Raw genomic sequence first — 8878 nt, 5'->3', positions numbered from 1 at the left:
AATAATAAACCAAGTACGAAACAAGAGTATAGGTTCACGAATAAGAAAACTAGCATCCAAAGTTATAACTTAAAACAAAGAATCACAAGTATAAACTAGATCTTCTTCGCCTTGGTTAAATTGTGCTCTACGGTCTTCTTACGCCTTCTCCTTAAACTCTGGTACGTCTTGTTATGAAAAACGAACATAATTTATGTTTATATAGCATTCCATGCAGAGTAGAAGTCCAACAGATCAAAATTCCAGAAGAAACATGATTTTGGGCGCGCACTTGACCAGCGCGGGCGCGCTGACATTCTGCTCTTTGGGCGCGGCCGCGCGCTATTACAGCGCGGGCGTGCCGTCTCTCTGTAGAATTTTCTGACTTCTTCTTTTCTTGCTGATTTGAGTTGGTCTTTTCACGAGCTTTTTTTCTGGACATCATCCTAACACCATATTAGCATCAAAATAATGCTAATTCACTTGTACTCCTGATAAATGCCTGAAATGTAAAAACACGTTAAAAATACTAACAACTTGAGTACAAAACATCAATTCAAAGATTTATGGAGCGTAATAAAGTGTCATAAATGCCACTCAATATACCTCAAACTTGAACCGATGTTTGTCCTCAAGCATAAACAGACTCAAATAACAAGAAATAAAAATGCATGAATGCAAACTATATGAATGCAACGATCCCCATAGAATAACTAAACCAATCAACAAGCAACATCTCAACAAAATGCAGTTATTCGCACAAAGATCAATCAAGCCCCACAAATCAACTTACAAGCCAGAAACGTGCGTGTGTGCAAATACTTACAGATATATTATCACAAGTAGATCATTAATCATGACTCACTACTCATCAAAGCAATCGCAAGATTATAATTAGAATAAAAAGCTAAACTCAAAATAACTTATAACACTTCAATTCTTATATCGGAGTTTTACATGAATTCATGTTTTTAGTCACATCATAAAAACAACATAAATATGCTTATTTGACCATGCAATGAGTGAGGTCCACAAAAGACTTATACAATAATACCCATGTAACGAGCGTTAGGTTAGTGGATCCCAGACTATAAAAAGCCTTAGGTCACTAGGCACAAAGTCCCCTAAGAACTTAATAACTCGAGTATTACAGAGACCACTCGTGATTAATTATGCATAAATACATATATTTTTTTCTTTTTTTCTTTTTTTCTTTTATTCCCTTTTTTTTCTTTTTTTTCTTTTTTTTTCAAAATTTCTGAACGAGTGCGTTTCGCTCCATCTCGTTCAACCCTAGACTACTCATATAAAATGAGTCGGGTACTAGCCATTTGACACCTAGCCACAACAACTAGCAATGAAATCCAATTTCCTCCAATTTTTAAATTTCCATGTTATTTTATTATTAAGAGAATATCCTAAATAAACCATGACCATGATCTAGCACTCAAGCAATCTATAAGACTTAGTGAAATATAATTATCTCTAGCATGCAAATCAACTCAATAAGACTTAACATTACTAAGCATGACATCACTACACTAGCATCAATATCACAAATTAATCGGCAAAATCATCTAAGGGATCATGTTATTATGCAAATGCATGAAACTATATGCAACAACTGTCATAAAAACTACAAAAATAATAAAAAAAACTACTACATGGAAAATATGCAACTACATGAACTAAACTAGCATGAACATGCAAACTATATGTGACTCACACAAAACACATAATCCTTAACTACTACCCCCAAACTTAAAATATTCATTGTCCTCAGTGAAGGTAATAGCAAGGAATCAGGCATACCTAATCAGAATCAGGGTCATCACCCTCAAGGGGTGGAGTGTCAGGAGGCTATAGGCGGATACACAGAATCCTCCCCGAATATTGGTCACTGGATGTCAACTCCTGTGGCTCTAAATGCATTCTCCAACGCTTGGGTGAGGTCATGTGCAAACCTGCTATGGATGTCATGCATCGCATCCATCCTCCGAGCTAAACCCTTATACTGCATTGTACTCAAACCAGCATTGCCCTGTGCTTCCTCCTGCTGCTGCTGTGATCCCGAAGGACCAGCCTCCTCTCCCAACTGAGCTCTCCATGCTGCTCGATGAGCCTGTGAAGTCCCACCAGCATAAGTCTGATCCGCTGGCCTTCCACCTGGCAGATGGTCATAAGAATATCCAAGCCCCTTAAGATCGGGCTTCCCACTATACCACTCTGTCATATTCAACACCGTCGAACTATCAATCGAAGCACTAGGGAGCTGCAGCTGCTCATGTGTGGGCCAACGAACGCCAACCGCCACACACAACTTCTTCACAATGGACGCATAGGGTATCGAACCTGTAGTACTCCCTCGCAAGAACCTCAGAATACCCTGCTGGATAACCATCCCAAGATCCATATAGTCTCCCTGAAGAATACCCCACAACAAACACGCATGCTCCACAATAATCTCATGCACGTGAGAAGATGGCATGATGTTAGCACAAAAAAAGAATTTCATGCTCGTGCAAACCTATTCATGCATGAAGTAGGGAACGTGGCATACTCATTCATGCCCTTCTTGAACGTCCAATGAGTCTCAGGCACACGCAGAGTAGCAACAATCAAATCCAAGTCAAACTCCTCCAGAGTCTTCTCGTTCCAGTTCTCCTGCTCCTCCCTCCTCTCGGGCTGCTCAATCACCCTACGAATAGCCTCAACACTATACTCCACCATCATCCCCCTAACCATCGTGAAACCGTTCTTCTCCGCCTTAGCATTAGCATAAAACTCACGCACCACACTCATGGGCACAGAAGCGGGTGTCTCGCAAAAAGCAACCCAGCCCATCACCAAGATCATCTCCAACAACTTACCATCTTTCCCTGATGGAAGAAAACCACGCTACTTGGCTATAGGCTTCGAAAGCAGCCTCACATACTCCGCTTCAGCCTCGAGAGTCGAATGTCTAGGCCTCACACCACCCGCACTCGAAGAATTGGTGGTGCTGCTGCTTACTTGAGTTTGCTGTCTTTTTGGTGCCATTGAGATTGAATAAGTTTGAGAGAATAAAAGTTTTTAAGAGAGATTTGTGTGTTTGAGAGTTTTGAGAAGTGATAGAGAAGTTTGTGTATAAGTGTATGTATATATAGGAGATTGGGAGAGAATTAGTTATGGAAAAGGAGTGGGAATTGATTATGGGAATAATGGTAATAATGGGAATAATGGGTTTGATTTGGAGAGGGAAATTTGGGATGTGGGTGAGTAAAATTCGGGCGGGAATTGATTTTGTATTAAAATTCCCGAATCTGCACTCATTTTGACTTATATTTTATTTTGAATACAGGGACCCAGCGCGGACGCGTGCTACCTTGGCGCGGGCGCGCCGTGCTTCTGACATTTCAGTGCGGCTGCCCCGCCAGGCAGCGCGGGCATGCGCAATTTCTGGAATTTCAGCGCGTCCGCCCCGCCCTACAGCTCGGGCACGCCGTTCTACTGTAGTTGGCCCTGATTTTTTTTGTTTTTTTGTTTTTCTGATTTTTTTTGTTTTTCTTTTTTTCTTCTGTTTCCTCTACCTACTAATATACAACAAACTTGGGTTGCCTCCCAAGAAGCTCTTGGTTTACATCGTTAGCTTGACGCAGAATCTCGAGATCAAGTTGACAATAAAACGGCACTAACCACCTCACGGGTTGCCATATCCCCGTAGTTGTGCTTCAACCTCTGACCATTTACTTTGAATACTTGGCCTTGATCATTCTCAAAAATCTCCACAGCTCCATGCAAAAACACAGTTTTGATTATGAAAGGCCCGGACCATCTTGACTTCAATTTTCCAAGAAAAAGACGAAGATGAGAGTTAAATAACAGAACTTGTTGTCCCGACACAAATGACTTGAGCACTAGACCCCTATCGTGCCACCTCTTGACTTTCTCCTTATACATTTTGTTGTTTTCATACACTTGAAACCGAAATTTGTCGAGTTCATTCAATTGAAGCATTCTTTTCTTACAAGCTACAACCAAATCAAGGTTCAACTTCTTCAAAGCCCAATACGCTTTATGTTCAAGCTCCACAGGCAAATGACACCCCTTACCATAAACCAACTGAAATGACGACATTCCTCACGGAGTCTTGTATGCTGTTCTATATGCCCAAACAGCTTCATCAAGCTTCAAAGACCAATCCTTCGTTGATGGACACACAAATTTCACTAGAATACACTTGATCTCTCTATTAGACACCTCAGCTTGCCCATTAGTCTAAGGATGGTAGGCTGTAGCAATGCGATGATTCACATTATACCTTTGCATCATGGCAGTGAACTTGCGATTACAGAATTGCGATCCCTCGTCACTGATTATGACTCTTGGAGTCCCAAATTGTGTGAATATCTGCTTATGAAGAAAATTTAGCACTACCTTCACATCATTTGTCGGTAAAGCCTTGACTTCAACCCATTTCGACACATAATCGACCGCCAACAAGATATACTGATTATTGCAAGATGAGATAAATGGCCCCATGAAGTCGATTTCCCAAACATCAAAAACTTCAACCTCGAGAAGCACATTCAGAGGCATCTCATCCCTCTTGGACATATTACCCACATGCTGGCATCGATCACACTTCTGAACAAAGTGATGCGCATCCTTAAACAAAGTAGGCCAGAAGAATCATGCTTGAAGTACAGGAGCTGTTGTCTTCTCTCCATCATAGTGGCCTCCATACACAGTCGAATGATAGTCTCACAAGATCCCCCCGTTTCGCTGCACAGAACACATCTCCTGATGATTTGGTCAGCTCCTTGCCTAAACAAATATGGCTCATCCCACATGTACCACTTCACCTCATGAAGAAACTTCTTCCTTTGAGCGTATGACAAATATGGAGGCATGATATTACTCACAAGGTAGTTCACAATGTCTGCAAATCACGGTTCTTCCTCTTACACTCCAAATAGTTGCTCATCAGGAAAAGACTCATTTACAATGTCTTATCCTGTGAAGTTGCACTTGGATCTTCCAAACGAGAGAGATGATCAACGACTTGATTCTCAGTACATTTTATATCCTTGATATCTAATTCAAACTCCTAAAGCAAAAGAACCCATCTAATCAATCTAGGCTTCGAGTCCTTCTTCGAGATGAGATATCGAATCGCAGCGTGATCAGTAAAAACTGTCATCTTCGTCCCAAGCAAATAAGTTCGAAACTTCTCAAACCCGTAGATAATGGCCAAAAGTTCTTTCTCAGTAGTAGTATCATTCAGTTGAGCACCATTTAGGATATTACTAGCATAGTAGACCACATGAAATATGTTTTTCTTCCTCTGCCCAAGAACTGCTACAACTGCATAGTCACTTGCATCACACATCATCTCAAAAGGTTCATTCCAATCAGGTGCAGTAATGACAGGTGCCAAGATCAAACTCTTCTTAAGAACTCAAAAGCAACTAGTCACTCATCATCAAACTTCAACGGGACATTTTTCTCCAGAAGATTGCACAAAGGTTTAGAGATTTTTGAGTAGTCCTTGATGAACCGCCTATAGAAACCCGCATTACCAAGAAAGTTGTGAACTCCCTTGACAGAAATTGGTGGAGGAAGATTTTCAATGACCCCCACCTTGTCTTTATCCACCTCAAGACCTTTACTAGGGACCTTGTGACCAAGAATAATGCCCTGTCGTACCATAAAGTGACTTTTCTCCCAGTTGAGAACCAGATTGGACTCAACACATCTTTTAAGAACGTCGCCAAGATTCTGCAAGCACTCATCAAATGAATTTCCAAACTAGATAAGTCATCCATGAACACCTCCATATTATGACCGATCATGTCAGAGAAGATAGCCATCATGTATCTCTGAAATTTTGTCGGTGCTCTATACAGACCGAAAGAAACTCTTCTAAAGGTGAAAGTACCAAATGGACAAGTGAAAATAGTCTTTTCCTGATCTTCTGGAGCGATAGAAATCTGATTAAAGCCCGAATAGCCATCCAGAAGATAGTAGTACTCATGCCTAACCAATCTGTCAAGCATCTGATCAATAAAAGGCAGAGGGAAGTGATCATTTCTTGTGGCCTTGTTAAGCTTCTTGTAGTCCATGAAAACTCTCCACCCCGTGACTGTTCGAGTAGGAATGAGCTCATTCTTCTCATTAGCAACAACGGTGATACCTCCTTTCTTTGGTACATGCTGAACTGGACTCACCCAATATCTGTCAGAAATGGGATAGATGATCCATGCATCCAGCCACTTGAGAATTTCCTTCTTCACAACTTCTTTCATGATTGGATTAAGCCATCTTTGTTGCTCAACAGTAGGCTTGCTACCTTCCTCTAGCAGAATTTCATGCATGCAATAAGAAGGGCTGATTCCCTTAATATCTGTTATCGTCCATCCAATTGCTGATTTGAACTCTCTCAGAATTCTTAAGAGTTTTTCCTCATCACTACCTGAAAGGTCAGCTGCAATAATCACAGGAAAAGTAGATGCATCACCTAAAAAAACATAACTTAAGTGTTCAGGCAATGATTTAAGCTCAAGTGTAAGAGCTTCCTCAATATATGGCTTGAGGTGCTTTGGAGATTTGTTCAGCTCCTCCATTCCAAGAGATTTAAAAAGCATATCCATCTTCCTCTTCCAGGAAGAAGCATTCATATATTGTAAATGCTCATCACCAAAAAAAAAAAGCCTTTGCTCTAATGCCTCGTTACGTATATCGCTAGCGATAGGTTTTACATCTCGCCATCTGAATTCCCCAACAAGGCATTTTCTAAAGCATCAGACCTTAACAATTGATCAAGTTCTGAATTAACCACAGAATCAACCAACTCCACCTTTAAGCACTCCTCATTTTCCGTAGGGAATTTCATGGCATTGAACACATTAAAAGTTACATCCTGATCCAGCACTCGCATGGTGAGCTCACCCTTCTGCACATCTATCAAGGTTCGGCCAGTAGCCAAGAAAGGTCTTCCCAAGATTATGTGAATCTTCTTATCCTCCTCGAAATCAAGAATTACAAAATGAGCAGGGAGGATGAGTTTAATCACCTTGACCAAAACATCCTCAACAATCCCTCGTGGATATGTAATAGAACGATCATCCAACTGCAAGGTCATATAAATAGGCTTTGGATCAGGTAAGTCCAACTTTTTGAAGATTGACAAAGGCATCAGATTGATGCTAGCTCCCAAGTCACATAAGCATTAGTCAAAAGATACTTTTCCAATAGTATAAGGAATAGTGAAGCTACCAGGATCTTTAAGCTTCGGAGGCAACTTCTGTTGCAACACAACACTGCATTCCTCCGTAAGAGCAACTATCTCTAAGTCATCAAGCTTCACCTTCCGAGAAAGTATACCTTTCATAAACTTCGCATAACTAGGCATCTGTTCAAGAGCTTCAGCGAAAGGTATATTGATATGAAGTTTCTTAAACACCTCCAGAAACTTCTCAAACTGCTTATCCAGCTTTTTCTTCTACAGCCTCTTAGGAAATGGAGGTGGAGCATAGATCTGCTTCTCCTCTGTATTACCCTCAAGAGGAGTGTGTTCAACGGTAGTCTTCCTTGGTTCCACTTCTGCTTCCTTCTGTACTTTTTCTTCAACTATAGCTTTTTCATCTAAAACTTGAGATTTTCGTGATTTGCAACCTTCCCAGACCTTAATTGCTTTTACCTGCTCTTTATCTTCCCTCTTTCCTGGAATTTCAGTGTCACTAGGGAGTGTACCAGTTTGACGATTTAGCAAGGCATTGGCAATTTGTCCAATTTGATTTTCTAAGGTCTTGATAGAAACCGCTTGGCTTTTGCACATGAGCCTCAACTCCTCCAATTCATATTTTTCATTAGACTGTTGCAGCTGGAGTTGTTGTCTTGGTGCATATTACGGTTGCTGAAAACCATGGTTGTTGTACTGCTTTGCTGGATACTGTTGATAAGGCCGATGAACCGCATTCTGAGTGTTCCTCCAGCTAAAGTTATGATGATTGCGGTTGTTAGGATGATAGGTGGCTGGCACAGGTTGCTGTGACCTCTGAAAGTTGCTCACGAACTAAGATGATTCACTAGAAATAGCACACTGCTTCGTCTCATGGGCACCAGTACAAAGCTCACAGACACTAGTGATCTGATTTACTCCATAATTAGCCAAAAAATCCACTTTCATCGTCAAAGCCTTAAGCTGAGCAGCTATAGCTGTAGCTGCATCTAACTTCAGAATTCCTGCTACCTTGCCCTGAGCTAGTCTCTGAGTAGAATTCTGGTATTCATTAGCAGCCATCAGTTCAATCAATTCATAAGTTTCATCATAGCTTTTAGCTCACAAGGCTCCTCCTGATGTTGCATCAATCATGGGTCTAGAAGTAGCACCCAATCCATTATAGAAATACTTAATGATCATCCAGTTAGGCATCCCATAGTGAGGACACTTCCTATGCATCTCCTTATAACGATCCCAAGCCTCACATAAAGATTCCCCAGATTGCTGAGCAAATTGAGTAAATGCATTTTTGATTGCAACAGTCTTCACCATAAGAAAGAATTTAGTTAAAAAATTTTGAGCAAGATCCTCCCATTTGGTGATAGACCCTGGTAGTAGAGAATGTAACCAGCACTTAGCTTTATCCCGCAGAGAGAATGGAAAAAGCCTCAACTTAATAGCATCTTCAGAAACTGCATTGAACTTGAAAGTGTCGCAGATCTCGATGAAATCTCTGATGTGCATGTTGGGGTCTTCTGTCGGAGAACCCCCAAACTGAACTGAGTTCTGTATCATCTGAATCGTGCTCGACTTGATCTCAAAGGTATTAGCTGAGATGGTTGGTCGAACAATGCTAGACTGAATATCATTGATCTTCGGTTGAGAGTAGTCCATCAAAGCCTTTGGATTTGCTTC

General features: G+C 41.0%; 1 non-coding gene across 1 annotated transcript; it reads left to right on the top strand.

The window, feature by feature from the left end:
• The first annotated feature begins 8393 nt into the window (after positions 1–8393).
• LOC141721940 (small nucleolar RNA R71) lies at positions 8394–8500 on the top strand. Its single transcript, XR_012574980.1, has one exon. It is a non-coding gene; the product is annotated as a small nucleolar RNA R71 (small nucleolar RNA).
• Positions 8501–8878: the final 378 nt, after the last annotated feature.

Source organism: Apium graveolens, chromosome 4 (genome assembly GCF_009905375.1).
Source record: "Apium graveolens cultivar Ventura chromosome 4, ASM990537v1, whole genome shotgun sequence".
NCBI lineage: Eukaryota > Viridiplantae > Streptophyta > Magnoliopsida > Apiales > Apiaceae > Apium > Apium graveolens.
This window is presented reverse-complemented; position numbering and strand designations above follow the sequence as displayed.